This window comes from Paroedura picta, chromosome 7 (assembly GCF_049243985.1).
Source record: "Paroedura picta isolate Pp20150507F chromosome 7, Ppicta_v3.0, whole genome shotgun sequence".
Classification (NCBI taxonomy): domain Eukaryota; kingdom Metazoa; phylum Chordata; class Lepidosauria; order Squamata; family Gekkonidae; genus Paroedura; species Paroedura picta.
In genome coordinates, this window is record NC_135375.1 from 41,511,682 (window position 1) to 41,535,989 (window position 24,308).

General features: G+C 41.9%; 1 long non-coding RNA gene across 2 annotated transcripts in view; it reads left to right on the top strand.

The window, feature by feature from the left end:
- Positions 1-3,525: 3,525 nt before the first annotated feature.
- Positions 3,526-24,308, top strand: part of LOC143841768 (uncharacterized) — a 173,599-nt gene continuing 152,816 nt past the window's right edge. For both annotated transcript variants that reach the window (XR_013232802.1, XR_013232803.1), the window contains exon 1: positions 3,526-3,731. This is a non-coding gene — a long non-coding RNA (uncharacterized LOC143841768). The remainder of the gene's footprint in view (positions 3,732-24,308) is intronic.

The window sequence follows — 24,308 nt, forward strand, 5'->3', positions numbered from 1 at the left end:
ATAACAGAATCAGAGGCATCAGGCACTATTAGTGGTGGGGAATGTAAGAACTTTCTTGTGCAGTGCAGCCAATGAGATGGCTGAAAATGGGAGTCTCTTTGAAGTCGTTCCATCCTCAGTTGCTGTGCTTTTTTGCTGAGAAGCTCTCCATTTTTCCTCCCTATGATAACATTGTAAAGAGCCTCTTGTGGCGCAGAGTGGTAAGGCAGCCGTCTGAAAGCTTTGCCCATGAGGCTGGGAGTTCGATCCCAGCAGCCGGCTCAAGGTTGACTCAGCCTTCCATCCTTCCGAGGTCGGTAAAATGAGCACCCAGCTTGCTGGGGGGTAAACGGTAATGACTGGGGAAGGCACTGGCAAACCACCCCGTAATGAGTCTGCCATGAAAACGCTGGAGGGCGTCACCCCAAGGGTCAGACATGACTCGGTGCTTGCACAGGGGATACCTTTACCTTTACCTTTATGATAACATTGTGTCTGATGTGTAAGCATTATTGTGCAATCATATGAAACTCATTCTAGTGAATCCAACTATAATCCAACTCATTCTAGTAATCCAACTATGTACAAATCATGGGCTATTTTGAAGACTCAATGGAAGCACAATGAATACTTTCCCCAAGAATAGGCTCTTTGCTAGAAACTTTGGTACCTGGTATTGGGTGTGAATTTTCCTTTAGTATTCCAGATCTCCAATTTTGTTAACTGAATCTTCATGACACTTCGTAAAACCTTTCTAGTTTTCATTGGTAAACAATGAGAAATGAATACATGCCATGCTTTAACATAATGCACCATTCTTTTCCCTATAGATAGTGAGTTTGTTGAACTTTCTTTATAGCACTATCTCAGTGTTGCTCTATCAGATTCTCATTTGAGACTCAGTGGAATAAATTTCTCTAAACTATGTTTAGGTGAAAATAGTTCATTAGCTATTGTACTTTGTGTGTTTTTATGAAATATCCAGGAATTTAATATTGTTAAAATTGATTTTAGTGTTTTTTTTAAAAAAAATATTATTAATTATTATTTTTTAGGTCTGTGACCTGCATTTACCCAAACGGCAGTTCTCATGTTCTTTAAAAAACTTTTTTCTTACTCCCTCCTTCTATTCTGTAGGTTGCTGAGGTATGACATAGTATATCAGAAGGACTTTTGGCAGGTGCAACTTGTCACCCAAAACTAAGAAAAGCTTTGCCTGCTGAAGAATTCTATATAGTTATTCAAGGTAAATGAGCTCCTTTGCTCATTCTCTCACCTTTTCCCCCAAACCCCTCTTTTGTTTTTTCCTTCTTTTAAAAATGAAAAAGTAAAACACAGCTGAAGTCATAGTCTGACCCATTTTGTGTCCTCTTGATGTGTCAGTTGAAGGCGAAATATTTTAATTTTTATCAAAAGTTTCTCAATAACATATAATATAATGTCAGCATCTTTGAAACACTGGAAAGACATTGGTGGCCTACCTAACCCCAGAATATTTGGCCTTAGTGATCCACAGTGGTCACCTCCAGGTTAGATTACTGTACCTCACTGTATACAGGCCTGTCTTTGTCCCTGACTGCAAATTTGCAACTAGTCCAGAACACAACAGCATAGGGCCTCCCTAAAACTTGAAAAGCCCATATCCGGCTTGTCCTCAGGCATCTGCACTAGCATTCAGTTGAATTCCAGATCAGGTTCAGAGTTTTGGTGTTGACCCTCAAGGCCATTCGCAGTCTGGGCCCGGTGTACTGAGGAATCATCTAAATCGGTTGTCCCCAACCACCGGGCCGTGGCCCAGTGCCAGGCAGTGGCCCGGTGCCAGACCGCAGCTCCCTCTACCCGCCCCCCGTCAAGCTTCTTTCTGTGGGAGGGGGGGGAGAGGGAAGCAGGGCCGCGCACACGTGTTTGCGCTATGCGCGGCCGAAAACATGCATGTGCGGCACTTTCGCGCATGCGCGCATGTGCAGAAGTGCCGTGCATGTGCATTTTCAGCCACTCATGCACATTGCACATGTGTGGCCGCGCATGCACGGCATGGGCGGCTGGGCAATCGCCCTCCCTGCTGCTGACGGTCCGCAGCCTGTAAAAGGTTGTGGACCACTGATCTAAATGACTATATCCCCTAAAGAGCACTGTGCTCCACCAATACAAACAGGCTGGTGATCCCGAGAGGTGTATGTTTTGCCTTAATCAGGGCTAAGGCTGTCTTGGTCCTGGCCCCAACCTGATGGAATGAGTAGCAAAACACTATAATGGCCTCCCCAAAGAACTTCCCACCCTAGAACCAAAAAGGGAGCAGAGACTGGCAGCTCTAGTGAATTAGGGATTCTAATGATTTTAATTGTGTTTTAATGTTTAAATGTCAAGTGTTACTGGTGTTTAGTACTCATTGATATCTTGAATTGTTGTAAACTCCCCTGAGACAGTTGCCAACTATTTTTTCCCTCCTGTCAAGTCACAATTAGGAAGAGCTGTTCAGAGGTAGCCTCTTAAGAAAACAAAAAAAATTCATAGCCTCCTCTTAAGAAAACAAAAGTATTCAAATTTTATTCACTGTGTAGTTGGATTCTGCCCAACATCAGGTTACCTGAATAATCAGGAATGACCTTTTCTTTAAAAAAGACTTTTAGAATTTAATGTCTGAATTTCATAATAATTTAGTGAAGGGTGGGAATTTTTTTAGTTTCAGTCATTACTATAGCTTCCATTTTAGAGCTGAGGCTTGATGTTGCTTCCAGCCTGTCCCTGCCTGTTGAACTTTGAATATATGCAGATATTTTGGTTATCTGTTTGAACAGTGAAGGATGAGTCAAAGGGGCATAATGGAGCCTCCTGGAAATGGCTTGTTTATTGAGTAGAAATAGTTGAAGGAACGATCTGTTAAAAAGGTGCATTTTCTCACTGACAAGAACCAAATAGATGTTTCTAATTACATCTCAGGTATTTATTCTGTGGCTGTACTATTTGAATCCAATCTGAGCGGAGTGCCAGCATCAAATGCTGATTGTCTGAAACCTCCCTTTTAGTATTTCACACATTTCCCCTCATGGTTGGTCCAGGTGCGACTTGAAGTCAATAAAAGCTGGCAGTGTTTGTTTTATTGTGGATCTTATTCAGCTTGATATTTAATTATGTTTCCAGGTGGATTTGTAATGTGGATTAATAGTTTTATTGTACACCTGCGATTAATTTCTGTTTGTTCTAATTTCTATTTGGCTCTCTTGACCTTGAGGTGGAAAAAAAAAAAACCCTCAGAAGATGTATTCCTTCAATTTAATGCCAGTCTGAGGTGTTTCTCCTGCATCATCAGATCAATGAAAAGTAAATAGCCTACACTTCTTGTTTCACAGTGCAGTATTGATCTTTCTTCAGCTTTTGCTTCCCTTTTTTCCCTGCGTCTTGTGTCTTTGAACCCCTGGGACCAAAGTGATTGCCATAGATTGGACAAGCTAACAAGCGCATGATAAGGAACTAGTGTTTTGTGGTATACTCGCATACACATTGCTTGGTATATAAACCCAGACCTCTCTGCATTGAAAGAGAGGTGCCATTTTGAATAGGGTACAAGTGACTGAGAGAGAACTAGAGGGAAAGCATTAGAACAACAGAGGATTTATTTCTTCACACCGGTGTTGCAGCTGGTGCTAAGCTTGGTGAGGACATCCCTGGACAAGAAAAGGAGTCTTTGGGGAATGTTATGGACCTTTCTAATTTTGCCTTGGCAAATACCTGGGACTCTGGCAGCCTGGGAGGTAAGTCTGAACTTGAGACTGTAGTGATGATATTGTTATTGTTGTTAGTATTGAAGTGAGCTTGAGTTTGACAATATTTTGTGACATATGTGCAGTGATTTGAAGTTACTATCAGTTGCTATTCCTTATATTAAGCAAAAGCCAGGATTCCTTTAACCTCTGTGTGGGTCCCCCACCCCCCTCCTCCTGGTTTAGGGATTAAATGGGATCAGTTGATTTTTTAGATGAGAAAACAAATAAATTTCCCTTCAAAATGTATAATGTAATTGAAATTCCTTCCCTGTAAAATGTAAATATTCTGTCAAGTTTCTCAAACACTGTATGAACTGTGAAATCAAACATTTTGCCCTTTATTTCCTGGGCCTTTCTCTGCCCAAAGCGTTCGTTGGCAAAAAAAAAAAAAAAAAAAGGAGGCAAAATAATAATTGATAATACAATACACACAGTGTGGTCTGTTGTTTCTTTCAAACAGGTAAGCATTTGGAGAGCACTGATCAGAAGTTTTCAGACATTGCTTTAGGACTGTGGGGATGAAAAAAGTCTCTCTAAAGGTGCTTATTAGTTGTCAGAGCCATTGGCTTCAACTAGCACAGAATTAATATAAATATAAATAAGTAATTTACTCTTGATTTATTTTCCATGTCACCTTTCAAATAGCTTGAGCAGTTGCAAACAAGTTATCCTAATAATTCCCTTGTAGCAAGCCCAGATGAACTGATAAAGATAGCAAAAAGTTACAGTTTTCTTTCTGAACAAGGTGTTTTTATTCATTTAAATATTCAGCAGAGGGCTGCATGTAGTGCTTTGTAACCTTTCCTTCTACAGTAGTTTACGTGGTTCTAAATTGTTCAGAAATTGTGTACAAGTTTAGTTTTGTTTAATTATTACGGCTAACAATACAATGTCCTGTAGACACCACTGCAATGCGGTTTGTTGGGCAGTATTTTCAGCAGCACATTTGATAATGCAAACCTTTGTTGTTTAAAACCAGAGACATCGTACAGGGCTCAAAGTATATTTAATGCTGGGGCTATTTCCCTTTTTCAAAGCTTTATGACATTTTTTTCTCTTCTCAGAGCTAAGTGATTGTTCTCACCCAAGCTATTATGTAATCCTCAGGGTAACCCCACTCCTGATTTGAACGCTATTAATTTTCTATTATAGTGTGCTAAAGATGTTCTACAGTGTGGCGCTCACCTGCATTATTGAGTCAATGACCAATTGCAGAGTTACTCAGTGCTGGTTGGAGCTTAGTACAACCCTTTGGGATCTCATTTATTATTTGCAGATATTGATTCAAGAAAAAGGAAAAGCCAAGAAGTGTGACTCTAATACTGACTTAGACCTAGCCTACAGCTGTTAACTCTTAATGGTCTGCTGACTAAATGAGCACTATGTGAAGCCTGATCTGCTTTACATTTTTATGGAGAATAGATTATTTGTACTGCTATATAAACAGACACATCCATACAATCTGCTTGTTTTGTGACACGGAAGCAAGAAATCGCTTTTTTGGGGGGGGGCAATAGTTGATGTATCTTTTGCTTTGTTTCTTTCCCAGTTGCCACATTCATCTGATAAAGGCAATTCAATTTAATGAGAGGCTCAGTCAGTTTTCATACTTGTCCATTCAGTTTGAAATGCAGCTGGAAAGGCAATGTTCCTAATCAAATGTGAATATGGTGACAAACTGTATGTGTGAATTGAATATAACCAGAAATCTTTTGTTTTTAATCGTTTCTCTTTTGACATGAGAATGGGTACTTCTGATTTTACTTGTTTACTGTCATAGAATAACAAGTGGGGTGTGCCAGGGGAAGAGAACTACTGATGCTGCAGCGTTCCCTTTGCCACTCAGTATGATAGATGAACACCTTTGGGTATTGTTCTCAATTGCTGCCCTGGGGGGTTAATGTGCAAAAAACATGTGGGTCTGAAAACCTTGGTCAAGGAAGGGAGCGCAGATGGATGCTGCAACAATATGCTTACTATGCAGTCCTAAGGAGAGAGACACTTTTCAAGGGCCATGGAAGTCACTGTGCTTATTTTATTCTATTTATTTATAGTCCAAATTCCTTACTGGGACTTGAAGAGGATTACAGAAACTAAGTCAGTACAATCAACAGGGTGGGACCGCAAATTAAATATGCAGTAGGGTAGGGTTGTACAAATTGGAACCTAGCCAGAAATCTCAACACACTCACGCTTCTAACTTATGGCATTTTAGTGTGCCTGGAGGCCAAACTAAACAATATGGGGATCCCCAAGTTCACTTCCAGGATGCACCCCCATCTTAGAGAACAAATTCCCACCCAGGAATGCCTTTAAACTGTATTGTGTCTCAGTTTTGATTGGGACCAGAAAAACAAACAAACAAACAAACATCCTGCTCCTTTAATAGAGGTTTAATGGGACATTATCTACAAGGGTGGCTTCCATTACCAGGCTGGCTGGTGATCAGGTTGCTGATGAAATGAAGTGCGATACTGCCCTTGCAAGGGAGATTCTAAACAGCATAGGGTAATCTCTTTTCTCTCCATTGTTAGTTCTGCTTTCCCTTCCATGCCCGAAGTACACTGAACCGGCCCCTCCACACCCTGCAGTGTTCACACTCAGCCATCAAAATTCTCTGCTCATTGTTTTTGTTTTGTTTTTTTAATTTAGGGGAGCAAGGATAGTGCTGTATAGGGATAGCTCAATACTACATCCTTTAAAAAAGAAAGCCAGGTATTTGCATGGACTCCTCACTCCTATTTAATAGGCAGGTTGTAACATGGACAATTATCCCATGTAATACTAATTGCTGTCTGGGACTGACTCTGGAATCATTAACAACTAGCAGAAAAGTCAATTATACAAAAAATACAGGGGGGCGCTAGGCTTCCCCCCTATCTGGGCAGCCGTGTCAAGGCCTGGCGAGGCCATGGTGGGGCTGCTCGGGGTCGGAGTGAGTGCTGGCAGGTGCTCCCTCTCCTCCCCGCAACCTGAGCAACCCCTCTGAGGCCTGGTAAGGCCACAATGGAGCTGCTCAGGGCAGGGGGAATGCAGGGGCTCCTTCGTTCCTCCCGACCCAGGCCCACAGTCCCAGGCCCTCCCCTTCCTTCCCAGATTGCACTCACTGGCTGCCTTACCTATCACAGTCAATCCAGTAGAGCAGGCTGGCACTTCTTCCATGTGGTTGGAAGGGGGATTGGAGGGGGTGGTTGGAGGGGGATGCAGCCAGGGGCAGGGCAACCTACCTGACTGGCCGTTGGTTGGATGGCTGGCCAATCAGGAAGGTGATGAGTGCCAACTCCTACCACCACCACAGTCAGGCTTTATTTATATTACATATGAGAAGAGTAATTGACAAGATAGCAATTTACAGAAGTCTGTTAATCTGAGTACTTTTTGCTTTTTAAGTTTAGGGCAGCAGCAAAATCCCTCCTCCTCCCCCCAAAAGCAGGACAAATCATGAAGGATGGAGCGGAGACATAACCACAGATTTCATAGACACTGGCAGAGTGTCCCCTACATTTTAAGAATCAATGGCACCATATTGTAGAAACAGTGCTACATTTTTTTGAAAAGCCCCATTTAAAAAAAAGATGCCAACAGTGCCAGTGTGTGTGTAGGAAATCTTCCTGTATATTAGAATCATAGAATCATAGAGCTGGAAGGGGCCATACAGGCCATCTAGTCCAACCCCCTGCTCAACGCAGGATCAGCACAAGAACATCTTGTAATTTCAGAACATCTCCTCAGCAAAACATAGAAGAAGGAAGGGAAAGTGTTTCTTTTCATTCACCTAAGAAGCACAACATTGAAAGTACATTATACAATGTGTGCGGTATGTGCCCCATGTTTTCCTTTTCAGATATAAGCAGCACATCCGATGGTATTTTATTTAATCAATTAATTTTTAAAAATAGTACTTTACCTTTCTGGCCTTACAAGTGCTACCAAAAGGGTTAACAATTTAAAACACAAGTGACATTTTAAAACCATTAAAATCACAACTCAAAACACTTACACATATCATTGAAACAATTAGATGCATGCAAAATACATGCAAAACAAACATTGGTTAGGAAGGTGGGATCCCTGAGGGAGTGCCAATGGCAGCACCAATACACTGAAACTGCATGTTGACACAGTTGAAGAGCTAGGGTACAAAGACAACACTCCAGGACCTGTGTGCCTTGTGGTGGCAGCAGCAGGGCAGCTTGATGATGCAATGCATCACAGAATCACTGAATCATAGAGTTGGAAGGGGCCATACAGGCCATCTAGTCCAACCCCCTGCTCAACGCAGGATCAGCCCTAAGCATCCTAAAGCATCCAAGAAAAGTGTGTATCCAACCTTTGCTTGAAGACTGCCAGTGAGGGGGAGCTCACCACCTCCTTAGGCAGCCTATTCCACTGCTGAACTACTCTGACTGTGAAATTTTTTTTCCTGATATCTAGCCTATATCGTTGTACTTGTAGTTTAAAACCATTACTGTGTGTCCTCTCCCCTGCAGCCAACAGGGAGGTGGGCATGGTGTGGCCTATAAAAGGTGTCACATTTTCCTGCCTAGCCTCTTTGCCCAAGGGTGATGGAGGACAGCTTCCCTCACACTGTTATGGTTAAGATGAATGGAATACTGTCTTGTTGTTTGAATGTGTTTTGGAATGCTTGTTAATATTGTCATAGCTGTCAGTAGCATAGAATGGTGGCAGGTTTGTGGGGGAAGTACAGTCTACGTATTGCAATCCCCCAGTTAGCGGATTTTTTAAGGGGGTGGCAAGTTGCAGCAGGTGCCAACCCAGCTGAGAAGGCAGGAGCTTGCATTGCCAACTGGCCGGTAAGCCGGATGAGGTGTTCACTTTATTCTGGTTCCCCCCCCCGGGGGGGGCACTTCCCTTGGGGGAAACCCCAATGGTTAGGTGACCTGAGTTCCCAGCTGGGAACTGGGGGGAAGTTCCGAGGTGTCATTTGGGGTTCATGTTGGTGACTGGTTTTATCTGTCCAGGCTCCTCTTCTATGCTGGTATGCCAATACTCCTTTTTGGTTTGGATATTGATATAAAGGCTGTGGCCATGTTTAAAAGCTGAAATATGTTTGCACATTATTATTGGAGCCCCAAAATGCCCTCATGCACATCAAATGAAACAAATGTCTTTATCTTCTGTGCTATGTGCTATGAAAAACTTAAACTGCCCATTTTATAAACATCTGTTAAAGGGGCAAGAAATTCTTTTTCTCCATGTTGCTGGCAACCTGTTCCTTGACATTACACCAGTCAAAATCACCTTGTGGGGAAACTCTATGGGCAAACAGTAGCTGAAGTGATTTTAGTAGTGTTTAGTAGGGCTGAGCAACTCAGACAGCTTGCTGCTTTGAAACACAGGCAGAAAAATTGCAAGAAAAACAAACAAACAAAACTGTCAAGGGACTCAATCTTAGATCTCCCATATAAAGGTATCCTGACTTCATTGTCAGTGGTTATGACTAGCAACAGGCTTTCAGTCTGAAAAACACTAAACCACTGAAATTTAAACAGGCCTATTTGTGAATGCTGCTTAGTGTATTAAGTCATTTTAAACCAAATGTTACTTAGCATATGCTGGAGATTTGCAATTGTATGGTCACATACACTAAGCAAATGAAGGCCCAATCCAAAAGTCATTGCTTTAGCAAAATAAGTAATCATTTTCTTTAAGTGGAACAGGTGTGGCCTTTGATGCCTCCCCCCCATAATCAGCAGCACTTGTGACTAATTCACTGAAAAGTCTTAATTTGTTCTTTGCCTAGTAGACTGTCTACTTAATACGATTCATTCATGAGAAGTTGAAAATTTCAGTGATTTTTTTTTAATCCACTGTTTGAAGTATAGTGTATATCAATACATTTGTTATTGCATTGTCTAGTGAGGATGTAATTGTGTATTAATTGCAAATTCCATTGACTTTAGTGGGCTTCTTATGCAAATAATTATTCAGTCAACATAAGCACCTATTATGAATGGGATTAGTCATGTGCGATGGGGTTCAAAGCCAGGTCCTCCTTTTCAAGCATGCTAGTACATTTGCGTATGACAAATTCTCTGATAGGAATATGCAAAACAAACTCATTTGGAAAAAGGAGGTGGAAAAGGGCAATGTCAAGTGTTCAGAGATTCGTCTTTAGGGAAAATAAACAGTAGGGGGATTGTATGCTGAATACTAGAAGTCAACAGTCAAAACAGTAAAGGCAACATAGACGTTGGTAAATAAATGTTAGTAAATAAATGACAAAATAATAAAGCTTTCCATGGATAAGGGCTATTCATGAGTGATACCTGTGGCTTGGGAGTTGGGAAATGTTTTGGGTTAGGGCCAAAATTGCCATCAGGAAGCAGCAGCTATATCAGTGGAGGTATGGTTCAGATATTATGACCATTTTTACATGGAGGGGCAAACCACAAGTAGATTCCTGCTTACAAACGTGGGATGGTAATTCTCACATTTGCAGCCCTCCTCATGGGGAGACCCCTCCTGTATTTTCCCTCTGCCCCATCACAGCTTTTCGCCTCCTGAAAAGGCTGTAAGGGAAAACAAGCTGAATGTCTTCTTCCGTTCCTTGGTTTGTCAATAACAGCAAGCCACCAAACACAGCACAGCAGTTCCCTCATGGACTGAAACATCCCCCCCCGACCCTAAATTATAATTTTTTTAAAGGCACTTCCACATTGCTATGAAGTAATGCCACAACACAGGTGCAATATAAAAATAAATGTCAGCACTGCTATGGAGAAATGCCAGAATGTTACAGCATCCCCCCCCCCTTTTTGGGATTCACATTTTTTTTGGAATTTATTTCTGTCGGTGGATTTCTGAGATGCTGAACATGGTCCCTGGAGCCCCAAAAGACATTTTGTGTTAATGGTTGCCTTAAAAACAGTGTTCTCAGACTGCTGTATAATCGGGAGAAAGCAGATCATACCCCCCCTCTTTTCCAGCTCATTCCCCACCTCCAGAAAACAGAAAAAGGACTGTGTTTTGCCTGCGTGATGCCAAAAAAACCACAGACGTTTAAAAGAAGATTTTATTTTACCTTTGACAATGTAGCTTTGCGGACTGCACCATTTAAGAAAAAATTACTCAGAGCAGGAAGTGGAGAGGAGAGGGTGGGTGCAAGGGCAGGTCAAAGTTGCTGAGACTTGTGCATTTCCCCCTCCATACGGTCTTATCCCTGGTTGCTCATTGATTGCTCACCAATGGGACAATTTAGGGATGTAAATCCAGTTTTGGTGATTCCTAAAATTGTGAGTTAAAAATGCCCACAACTTGACCCAGCCTTAGGATGCAGCTGATTTCATGTGGAGGGAGTTCCAAAATGCAACAACATTCAAAGGCTGTCCAAGAACATGTTCCTCATGGTCTCTGTCTACTATTCAAATGGTTCCATTAAACCACTATGGGTATATCTTGTGGATAATTTTTTATATGTCTGAAGTTGTGTTAAACAAATAGAGTATACACACACACAAACCTACCCTATACTGTATCAGATCACTTGTCTACCCAGATCAGTATTGTCCACTCAGGTGAAGGATTACATCGCCTTCTTTGTGATCTTTTCAGCTGGAATTACTGGGGACTGAACTTTGAACCTTCTGTAAACAGATGGACCAAATTCAAGCTGGCAATGTGTTTTTGTGTGCATTAATTATCATTGCTATCATGTTGGGATAAACAGAACAACAAACAAAATGTGTTTCTGATGAGAATAATGTTATTGAAGAAGAAAGATTTGGGGGTTAATCAATAATGCACATTTAACTACAGTTCATTAAATTCAGATGATTCTTCATATTGCTGAATTGCTTCAGTTTAGCTAATTGATTTCCCGAATGAGGTTCACTTCTAACCACTTATCATTTTCTACTGAACATTTAGAGCTAACATTTCAAAAAAGATGCCTCTGGAATGGCAAGCTAAGAAGGATGTTGCAGGCACAATGTTGATGCTGAGGAGCACAAGGCATCCCTTGTAGCTAAATGAGAATATAAAGGATATCTAACCTGTTGTTAATCACTGAGGGTAAAAATGTATTTGAACTCCAAATTATAAGTGAGCCGCATATTATATCAGTGCCTGAATGTAAAGTACACCTTATGCTATGCTTTGGTTTCTGAGGCTAACTCTTCTGTAGAAATAAATGTAGGTATTGCCATGAGCTCCAGTCTGGTTACATGCTGCTACAGCAGCCAGGACTGTGCAATTATAGGTCAGATCAGATAATTAGCACTGATCAGGTGCTTGGGGGAGACTGGAGCAGCAGCTGGACCAGGGAAGGTTCTCTGAACTAGTGAAGGTATTTTTTTTTTTTTACCTGTGGAGATTTTCATATTAATTACATGGCTTAGTACAAAATCTGGAGTGGAACAAAAGTCACAAACATTGCAAAAGAAGAGTTGGCTGAAATAAAAATTGTGTATTTAAAAAAAAATTTGAAAAAGGAAGATCATACAGTTCCTGTTATTTTCCCCCTTTCTCCTACTCCTACACATTTTGCTGCTTGTGTTGGAGACCCTAATTAATGAACCTCCACCCCATTTGTGTTGGAGTGAGCAACTCAGCATGCCTGGAGAATGGCAAAGGGGGGTGGAGGTAGGGTTGATTTTTTGACTAGCTTAATGGAGTTGGGTATTTACATGGTTTTATGTATTTTTACTCTACTGTATTTTTAACTGTTATTAGCTGCTGCAAGCCGGCAGGCCAGGAGCAGTGGCCTGTAAGTTTGATAAATAAATAAACAAACAAACAAGAAATTGTTGTCCACTTAACTACTGAAAATCAAGACAGTGATGTAGAAATACACATGGGAGGGGATACACAGACAAGAAAATAGTGGTTTAATAAATCCTGTATGTTTCCAAAACATTCATTTTTATTGCAGTAATAAAGTCATATGTTTCAACTGGAGGTCAATATTAAGCTGAGCAGGAAAAAAAGTTTCTTGTCATCAATATTACTAGTATCCTAAGTAGTAGAAGAAGAAGAGTTGGTTCTTATATGCCGCTCTTCTCTACCCGAAGGAGTCTCAAAGTGGCTTGCAGTCACCTTCCCTTTCCTCTCCCCACAACAGACACCCTGTGAGGTAGGTGAGGCTGAGTGAGCCCTGATATCACTGCTTGGTCAGAACAGTTTTATCAGAGCTGTGGCGAGCCCAAGGTCACCCAGCTGGCTGCATGTGGGGGGTGCAGAATCGAACCCGGCATGCCAGATTAGAAGTCTGCACTCCTAACCACTACACCAAACTGGCTCTCCAAACTTGCTTTATTGGCCTTCCTCAGTTGTATGTTAATTGTATGCAAATGAGATAAATTCAGATGGAGTGCAAGGTCTCTTGAGTAACAGAAAAAAAGTTGAGTAACAGAAAAAGCAGCCTTACTCACTAAAGCAGAATGTTATCTACTTTCAAAGCATGCAAAGAATTAGAGTGTATTATAATGTCACTGGAAGATTTTGGTATTAAGGAAGGTTTGCCAATTCAATTGTTAGAAGTTAAGCACAGTTCTATAGCCATCTGTCTTCCAGAAAGAAACAGTGCATGGACAAAATACATTGGAATAAGAAACTAATATGTAAGGGTCCTACAAAGGAAACAAGGAGTTGTCAAACTACACTACTATCCCACTGAGAACATTATAACAGGCATTAGGCATGTGCAACGGGCCCCCGATTTGGACCTTTTTGGATTCAAATTGGGCTGATTTGAACCATTTTGGATTCGGATTGGGCCGATTTAGATCGATCCGAATCGATCCGATTCGATTAGGAGCTGTCCAAATCGATTCGGAGCCAATGCAAGTCAATGGGGCCATTGACTTGCATTGGAAATCCTTCCCCTGCCTTTCCCAGGGGCTGGGGGAGAGAGGGTGTAAGTTACACCCCTGAAACGTCTTGGAGAGCTCAGGAAAGGTATTACCTGACTCCCCTGCAGGTTTTAAGAAAATTAGACCAAGGTGTCCCATCCTAGGGGCTCCCAAAGAGGGTACCCCTAACCGCACCATTGGATAGAATGGAGGTTTGGAAATCTCTGGTTTTAACTTGATTTCCCATAGACTTCTATGGGAAAAGGTCTTTGGGAGCCTCTAGGATGGGACCCACTGGTGTAATCTTCCTGAAACTTGCTGGGGAGCTCAGGGAGGGTCTTGCCTGAGTTCCCTACACATTTCAGGAAGATTGCACCAGGGGGTCCCATCCTAGGGGCTCCCAAAGAGTGAATTGTGGGACCCTCTTTGGTAGCAGGACCCCCTGGTGCAATCTTCCTGAAGCTTGCAGTGGAGCTCATGGAGGGTCTTTCCTGATCTCCCCAAGAAGTTTCAGGGTTGCAACTTACACCCCTTCCCCCCGGCGGCCATTTTAGGCGCTGAAAACAAAAGGAAAAAAAGCCAACCAGGACGCTCCAAAGGCTGGCTAATCGATCCGAATCGAATTGATTCGGAATCAATTCAGCCGAATTTCATGGATTCAGCCTTTTAAAGATAGATGGCAGTCCGTTTCGGACCGTTTTAGGCTCGGAAACGCCTGAAACGGCCCCGATTCGGCCGATTCGGGTGTTTCCGAGCTGAATATGCACATGCCTAATGGGCATATTTACCTAGCTGCTATCAAAAGACAAGTACCAAGGCCTGTATGACAACCTGAATACCATGAACCTTGACAGAGTCAAATGGAGTGAACAACTCAGCATGCCTCAACATTGAGGAGTACTATATTGCTCTAAGAGCCTCTTGTGGCGCAGAGTGGTAAGGCAGCAGACATGCAGTTTGAAGCTCTGCTCATGAAGCTGGGAGTTCATTCCCAGCAGCCGGCTCAAGGTTGACTCAGCCTTCCATCCTTCCAAGGTTGGTAAAATAAGTACCCAGCTTGCGGGGGGGGGGTAAATGGTAATGACTGGGGAAGGCACTGGCAAACCACTCCGTATTGAGTCTGCCATGAAAACGCTAGAGGGCATCACCACAAGGTTCAGACATGACCCAGTGCTTGAACAGGGGATACCTTTGCCTTTTTATATTACTCTAAGTGTGTATAGGTGTTATCTCCTTGAATAGGATGCCTCTCTTCATCTTAATCTGGACGCTGCCCTCTTATCCTCCCTCTCTCTCACTTGCTGGTCCTCTTTCTCACTGCACATGACATTCCAGGGAGACACATGTCTCTTCAGGTCTCTCATGAAGATAAAATGTTCTTATTTTCGCACAAACATGATACTGGACAAGCTGGTCATTTGGGACAAGGAAAGTATTTTAAGATTAGGCTTCTTTCTCTCCTTTCAATTGCAGCCTGAATGTGAACTTAATCTACTTGAATAAATGTAATCTTCTAGGAAGATTTATTCACTGCACTTAGAATCACGCTTCTGACTAGGCAAAACTATGTTATACTGAGCAACTATCCCAATAATTTGCATAAGGACTGTATACACCAAATGGTGTATTAGGGAAGGGACTAGATCTGCCTTTTAATTAACATTCTCATTCTTGGATTTAAACCTACGTTTGATTTAAGACTTCTCTAAATTGAGATTTTATTGTGTTTCATGGTGTGTTTCATCTCTGAACATCCTTAATTTTAAAAAATTCAAACTGGAAAAGCAGTGGAATTATTTATACCAGTGGATAATGCAGTCATCCACATATCTATTCTAAAAGCTTTAAGGGATCATTGACAAAATGCTGAACTATCTCTTCAAGCTTGGAAAATCTGAGAATGTGCTTAGGGTAAATCAGAAACAGAGCTTATTGGAAGGGAATAATGTTAAGAACTTGGATGAAAAATTGGCATAACACCGTCAAAAAAATATTAAGCATTCAGCAATAATACCAAACACTAGTAAGCCTATCAAAACAGTCAAATATTGCAGGCAGCACAGTATCCAACATATTTCACTCAAGAAGTGAGACCAAAGATGTGGTGTAGATAAAACAGGAGATTTAACGCCAAAATAGGCATGTATCAACCAAAGGTCCAGTTCCTTGAGAAGAAGCATGAATACCCATAGGAATCTGAGAGCTAATAATACAAAGTTAAGTACATGCTGTCAGATTCAAAGGCAGTGTTCCAAAGCAGACATTTAAGCAAACATCTATAAGGGGAAATGATGAGAATTCCAGGTATGAAACCTACAGAATCATACATTTGGGACAGACTTTCACACCAGATATAGGATAGGTTTAATAACAACATATTATTTTATTTCCAGGGTAGGAAGATGGAAAGGCAGTCAGGTGGGGGAATCTGGTGTACAGTCTAATTGAAGGACAGAAGGAAGGTAGTTCAAGAACCTGGGGACATTTCCATAAAGGTAAGAGAGAAAGTAACTAGGCAGAGAGGAGGCAAATCTGGAGGCAATCTTTATTACCTCATGGAACTGGGTTTTGGCTATCAACATTTTGCTACTTAGATAATCAGACCCATTTACAAGACTGGACAGAGTTATTTTCTTAGCAGAATGCTAATGCAGTAGGCTCCTTAAGCAGCTAAAGGTATCTTGACTGATCACTGGAAGGCATTGCTAAAGGTCTGATTGCCAGATACTGGGCAAGGCTTGCCTTCTTTTTGGTATGTCCATTTTCCTCAGTAAGTATGATATGATTGGTCCTGAGTACTATTTTATGGTGCTCTTTATTGTGATGAGGGAACAACATTTGTTTACTGGGCCATGAAAAAACTTGCTAAAGAGAAGCTAGTCCAACACCCACAAAGTAGACAGGGGAAAAAAAGACAAATCAAAATGAGAGCTTGTAGTCAACACAATTGTCAGATCCAGCCAGGGTGTTAAACCTAATCACAATCAATGACAACAAAGTACACACATGTATACATCCATGTGGTGGATATTCAGATCTAGCTGTGGTGATCACACTCTGAGCACCTTTTTAGACATGACATATAAGGGGATTGGCCACAGAAGCTTCCATCTTTATGTTGTTGTTGTTAGGTGCGAAGTTATGTCCGACCCATCGCGACCCCATGGACAATGATCCTCCAGGCCTTCCTGTCCTCTACCATTCCCCGGAGTCCATTTAAGTTTGCACCTACTGCTTCAGTGACTCCATCCAGCCACCTCATTCTCTATCGTCCCCTTCTTCTTTTGCCCTCGATCGCTCCCAGCATTAGGCTCTTCTCCAGGGAGTCCTGCCTTCTCATGAGGTGGCCGAAGTATTTGAGTTTCAACTTCATGATCTGGCCTTCTAAGGAGCAGTCAGAGCTGATCTCCTCTAGGACTGACTGGTTTGTTCGCCTTGCAGTCCAAGGGACTCGCAAGAGTCTTCTCCAGCACCAGAGTTCAAAAGCCTCAATTCTTTGACGCTCTGCCTTCCTTATGGTCCAACTTTCGCAGCCATACATTACAACTGGGAATACCATAGCCTTGACAAGACGCACTTTTGTTGGCTGGGTGATGTCTCTGCTTTTTAGGATGCTGTCTAGATTTGCCATAGCTGGAATCACTAATTTGGGAGCTTGTTTTCTTATATGTGAGATCATACACACACACACACACACACACACACACACACACACAATGTATATATATACAATGTTTGTTTGTTTGTTTATTTGTTTATTTATTTATATACCACCCTCCACAGAGGCTCATACATACATACATACATACATACATACATACATACATACATATAATATAAGTCAAGGGTAAGTTTCTGAACATTTTGCTCAGTTGTTGTGAGGTACCTCTTTTTTATATATCCGTTGTATATCAGTCATTGGAATACCTTTCACTGGTCCATTTCTTTTTATATACACACAATATCCACCAAGCTTCCTCTATGGCCAGCCTGTGCATACTTCCAACTTCAGCTTATGTTCCAATTTAATAAAGGATTGATATACTAACCTATATTTACTCATAAATCCTGAAAAAACTCCATAAATTAGTTGCTCAGTCTTGCAGGGGAATCACATGGCACTGGATATTATACTGTTGTAGCATCTCTCCTCTTGGAGTTAAAAAAGTTCAGTGAGAATTAATAAGTAAATAGTTCTTAATTTAGTTTGTGTAGGATCTTTTTTTTTTTACTTTGTACCATGAAATACTTTTGACTGCAAGTTTATTAATTGACTTGCAGGAGGGCATTTTGGGCTGGACTAAGTCGCGACACACATTTGTTGGGTATAAACATGGCCACAGCTTTATTACCTCCCCATGGGAGGGTTGGCACAGCATGGGAGAAGGAGCCTGACCTAGCAGCCACCGGACTGCACTAAAACCCATGCAGAGGTGCCCTGGGGATCCGTTCCCAGCCAGGAGAGCAGATCCCCTTGCCTACTGAAGTACATCTGACAGAAAACGACCTTCGTAGAGAAGCCACGAGGCACTCACCTAATTTGGCTTCCCCCAGGCCACCTGGCAACAAGCCCCAGGCCCCCAGCTTGGTTAGCCACACTTGTTTACATGCCACCTCAAATGGAGACCCTGAGCCCCAGGGAGTTTGATCACCCACCAGGCTCCATCCCATACAAAATCCACAGCTGTGATGAAATATAACCATGAAACATCCACCTCAGACACAGTCACATGGTTGTTTACGATAGATTCAAATGGGTAGCTGTGTTGGTCTGAAGTAGCAAAATAGAATCAGAGTCCAGTAGCACCTTTGTTTAAGATCTTTGTTGGTCTTAAAGGTGCTATTGGACTCTGATTCTATGGCTGTTTACATATCACATAGGGTGGGAGGGAGGGAAGCTGCTCTGCGGCGTGCTGAGCGAAGAGGATGGGAGCCACGTGCATGGTGCCTTTATAGGTGCCGTGAGTCCCACCAGCCTCTTCTATGCTGTGTGCAGTGTGTAAGCACAAGCACGCACTCCGCATGGGCCACTGGGGCAGTCGCGTCCGTCTTCAGTCAGCTCTCCGCTGCGTCAACCAGCGGCTCTGCTTATTCTTTGCCACGCATTGTTCTGGACTTTCTTTGATTTATGTGTTGTTTCAAATGAAGTTTTAAATCAACTTTGATTTACAATTTGGTCTCTTAACTACCACGTTACACTAGTCCTTTACTTCCATCAAAAAGAGTAATTGATCTATGTTCATTGCATTGCTAAAAGGTAAAGATAAAGGTAACCCCTGTGCAAGCACTGAGTCATGTCTGACCCTTGGGGTGACGCCCGCTAGCATTTTCATGGCAGACTCAATTCAGGGTGGTTTGCCATTCCCTTCCCCAGTCATTACCGATACCCCCCAGCAAGCTGGGTGCTCATTTTATTGACCTCAGAAGGATGGATGGCTGAGTCAACCTTGAGCTGGCTGCTGGGATTAAACTCCCAGCCTCATGGGCAGAGCTTTCAGACTGCATGTCTGCTGCCTTACCACTCTGCGCCACAAGAGTTGTCTTATTAAAATGTAGCCTCAACAAATATTCTTAAATTTTAAGTCTAGTATTGAGTATATCGAATTATCCTACACATCCAATTTTCTGTGTTGTGGCTCCTGAATATTCTTGCCTCCCTCAGTAAGAACTAAAATAGACAACCAATGTGTATGCCATGAGAGATGTACAGAGCAGCTTCAGGCAACTCCTTTCCTGCTGATATATTGGCTGTAAATAGTAAAGCTCTTTGGGTGGTATTATTATATCAGATAAATTCTAGAATATTTTATGGTATTTCTCTACTAGAGGATAAATTGTGATTGTTCTTTCAAGGTGTGTAACTGAAAATGACATATTTATCTAGATTCATTTCACTCTGGATCTGAAATAGCCTTGGTTGTCCTGATAGACATTCTTTGCTAAGATGTGTCTGTTACTTCACATGGATTTTTAATTGGCTTTTGATACTATCCACCATGATATCCTTCTGGACCAATGAGATAAACTGGGGCATAGGGTTTTATTTCTTATTTGATCAGTAGGTTCCAGGAGGTGATACTGGGGGATTGTTGCTCAACTCTATGGAATTTTTGCTGCGTATTTATTTCCTTTGTAATCCATCTTTCTCACTGAGATGTAAGCAGAATATGCAGTATAAATAAAACAATGTAATCTGATAGCATAAGACATCTAATAATAACAAGAGTAGGGTGGCACAGTTAGAAATAATGCACTAAAGTATCAGACATGATATGTTAGAGCAGAACATGGAATCACATAAGCAGCAAACGAATTGGAGATTAAAATATAGTGCTGCCATAAATACATCTGTCCCTCCTCTTCTGCTTATGTAAACAATAAAGAACAGCGTGGAGCAATCATAATTAACCTAAAGATTCCTTTGAAGGAGTGATGTTGAAAGATGTATAAACATGGGAATTCTGAAGATGCCCACTGATTTTTAATGAAAACAAGAAGGTGGTAGATAAGATGATATTCCCTTAAGGATTCCCTTCTGTGTTATCTGTAAATGCACAATTCTCCAGTCTTTTAGGAAAATGAACCCTAATCCTCCAGGTGGCTTCATGGGCAGATGCTCTTTTCCCCATTCCCCTAACAAAGATCACATACAGAGACTGAAGAGAAAAGACTTTGCAACTTTTGTGATGAACTCCTTAGGCAATCTTTGTTCAGCAGATGTTTCATCAAAGTTCTTATTTGTTTTCATCCCTCAGCATACTCTCCATGTATTTGGCTCTGTACTTGACTGGAGGATGCTGATTAATGCTTGCCTTGACCTGGGCCTGCTTTTGAGAATATAGAAGCCTCCAATTATTTTATCTGGCCCAATGGTCCACTTCTGTGACTAACAACCAGGGTGTAAACTGCACGGAGCTTTTATTCCAATCCCAGGTCAATTCAGTCCCTGCTGTCTACACAAAATGCTATTTCTGTTTTGATTTTGGACAATTTAAATTTTCCATCTGCAGCAAAAAGGATTGATCCGGAGTGACCCTACCTTTATTATGCGATATCTTAGAGTGTTTTTAATGCTCAATATTTTTAAAATTGAATTGAGAAAGCAGGCTGTTTTGAATCTGGCCTTTGCTCCACGGTAGAGAATCCCTGATTGGCCAAAGCTGGTCATGTGACAAGCTTGCCTTAAAGGAGAAGCCCCTAATTTCTCTCAACTTCTGTCAGTCTTGGATTTTTTCCTCCCTCCTCTGCCTTCTTCGATCCTCTCTCCCCCCCCTCCAAGAAAAGAAAGAGGCTCCTTGCTTGCCCTACCCCCTTCTGAACTACCCTAACCACGTGCAGAACACTTTCCTGTTTCAATGGGGGGGGGGGAGAGGAAGACCCAAGTTCAAATCAATCTGAATTCAACAGGATTGGCAGTGGAATAAACAAAGTAAGTGCATACTCTGCCCAACACAGTTTCCAAAACCTACGTTTCTTAACGTTTGGTCTATGTAAAGGAGCCAATATATTACAAAACCTATTGCACATATATTTATGCTGTTTTCAAGAGGGTGGCAGGTTACAGTGGATGAGAAATAGGGTTATGAGTGTTCTGTGTTGTGCGGGGGGTTGGACTAGATGACACAGGAGGTCCCTTCCAACACTGTTTGATTCTATATATGCCAATGATAACAGTGGCAATGCTGAAGTGTGTTTGGTCAATGGCATTGAGACATTACTATCTGTATTTTATCTAAGGCTAAATATAAAAGCCTTTGGATGTTTTTGTATTATTAATAAATACTGGCATTTTCATAATTATATTACATTTTATAAACTTCATGATGCAGCCTCATTAGGCCTTAGACATTTCCCTTGCTTTTAACGTTTTTTTTTAGTTTAAAGACATTTAAAATTTGCTTTCAGCTCCCCATGGCTTTTCCAGGAAATTCCTCACCATTTCTCATGGCCAGGGGACTTCCCTCCCTTTCTGCTGTTTTTAGGCTACATTTTGTAGTGTTTTTAAAGTTCAAAAAGACTTCAGAAGACAGCCCGAATCAGCTGCATGGTAGGCAGTGTCTCCCTGCTGGGAAGCTGTTTTTCACACTGTTTTGCAGTCTCTTTACACGTTAAAAGGACAGCACAAGATAGCCAGAAACAATTGATTGTTCAGTTGATTTTTGGGCTTTCTTCAGACCCCATATGAAGGGACTGCAGTCCCTTTCAACAGGGTTTGTAGAGCCACAAACTGGTTCGGTTTGCAAATGAGTCTCCCAATTTAGGGTTTGGTCTGAGGTTCATCTATGAACCATAAACCAACTACATTTCCATAGTTCGTATCCATCCCTAGTGTGGCACTTTCATCATCCCCATGCATTGTTATGAGATGTACGGTCTTTATGAATCCAAGCTTGTGGACCAGAACAATCCAGGCAGGTTGAGATGGAATTAAACCTGAGTTTATTAACTCTCATCTAAACCACTACCTCCAGGAACTGTTAGTAGTGGATTATATTAGATGTCAACCCCCCCCCCCTCGCATATTGATGGCATCTCACTCCCAAACTCTGAGTGTAAAATGTTTCATCACAAATCACGTGTAGCTACTAGACAAGAAGGAACAAAGCTAGAGAAAACCAGATCCTTTGCTTCTATGAAGTCCTGTAAATAGATCAAAATGAACCGGTTATCTTATTGCTTGATATTGTTGAAAGGTCAAGAGGATGAGATGTCTGCAGAACTTTAAGAACTGGGTTCCCCTTCTCAATGGACAATCCATTAGGATCCACAGAATGTTATTAGTTCTGAAACCTGACTTGAAAACCTGCTTGCATTACCTGAAGTTACCAAGTTTTTTCTTGTGTCATACAACTTCATAAACATGCCAGAATGTTCTCATATTTCATCACTTCTTCCAGGCATCTGGCTAAGGTTTCTGGGGGGGGGAGGGGAATCACTGTGGTCATCCATCAGGAGGAAGAGCTGGGTGTCACCTGCATATTGGTGGCAACCCAGCCTGAACGGCCATACCAGCTGAGCAAGAGGGTGCATGAAGATGTTAAATAAAATAGGAGAGAGGACTGCACCCTGTGAGACTCCACATGTGAGCTGATGATGGTTGGATACTCTCTCTCCTATTTCAACCCTCTGTCTGCAACCCCGGAGGAAGGAGATCAGACATTTGAGAGCTGTCCCCCGTATCCCGGCAATGGCAAGGCGGTGAGCTAGGAGCTCATGATCTACATTGTCAAATGCTGCTGACAGATCTAATAGTATAAGCAGTGCTGACCTGCCTTGGTCTAGCTGGTAACAGAGGTCATCCTTCAGGGTGACTAGTACCATTTCCACCCGATGGCCAGGCCAGAAACCTGACTGAAATGGGTCAAGGGCTGAAGTTTCCTCAAGGAATGCTGATATTTGGTCCGCTGCAGTCCTTTCAACTAACTTCCCCAGGAACGCTGCTGACTGGCATAGTTTAGCAGATGTTGTTCTCCAAACTGAAAGGGATAAATATGTGGGGAGTTACAGGAGAGGGAACATCTCTGTCCCAACTTCCACTCACTACTTCGTCACCACCTGAGCTGATTATGCACAACAGGAAAACTAACAAAAAATCTGCCAAAAAAGATGTTTGCTTTTTTGATTCTGCATGTGGCAGTGGTTTTGTCTTGGAAAACCCACTGGAGTATTTTTTTTAAAAATTATTATTATGCATGGCATTCACCCCTCATAGCATTTTCTGCATTGTTTCCTTGCAGTATTGTAAACTTGCTTTGCTACAATGTAAGCCGGGTGCAGGTACACTATTTATGGCATACATAAAGATTACTGTGTTTTCTGTCTCCTACTCTGAGCTGTCTTACACCGATGACTGAACAGAAAGCCTATGAACTATGATTCCCATGAGGCTCTACTGGCAGCATGTGTCAGTCAGGTGACATTGCTGCTCACCACAGCCTACCAATGAGCGCCTAGTATGAAAGATGAAGTACCCTCCCATTTGAGGAAGGCTCTTTCAAATGCATAACCATTTGCTTTGCTTTACTATGCTATGCAAAAAAATAAACCAACTCACGTTTTTAAAAGGGGCAATTTACAAAGGGGCGATTTAGCAGTGTCAGTGATCTGACTTCAATGAAAAACTGTGAGTGCATAACCACCCCTGTTCATGCCACCCTCTCAATGTTGCTTCTGTGTCTCCACCTCTTCTTTGCCTTGCCTCACTCCTGCTGCCACCCCCTGCTCTTCTTCAAATCATGTCATACAAACCATTGCTAAAGAGAGTGCATCATCCAACTTGTGTCAAGCTGTCTCCTTCTCCTGTGGTTGCAATCTCCTCACCTCAGCTGACCTTATTGGTTTTAAAATGTCCGATTGTAATACTGACAAAGGTTGCCATTTTTATTTTCCTTGTGTCGTGGTATCTATGCAAGTACATCAGCTACATTTTGAGGAGTAATTAAAAAAAAACCTTTTCATTTTGTGTGAGTAAAACCTGGAGTTTCCCTGGGCATGGAGAAAAATCCCTCCAATGTATCTACCGCCTCTTTAGGCTAAAGGTGAAAAGTTCTGTTGCATTAACTCTGTTCCATCTGGGGTTGCTTTTGAATACAACTCTCTCCTTTGGAGTTCAGTACAAACACTCAGAGCCTGGGAAACAAAAATAGAAGATGAGCTTTTGACTGCGTATAGTCTTTGTAACTTGGTGTATTGCTGTCAAAAGAGATAGTGGAAGATTCTTCAAGAAGAGTCAGTGAGCAGGAGCAAAAAAAAA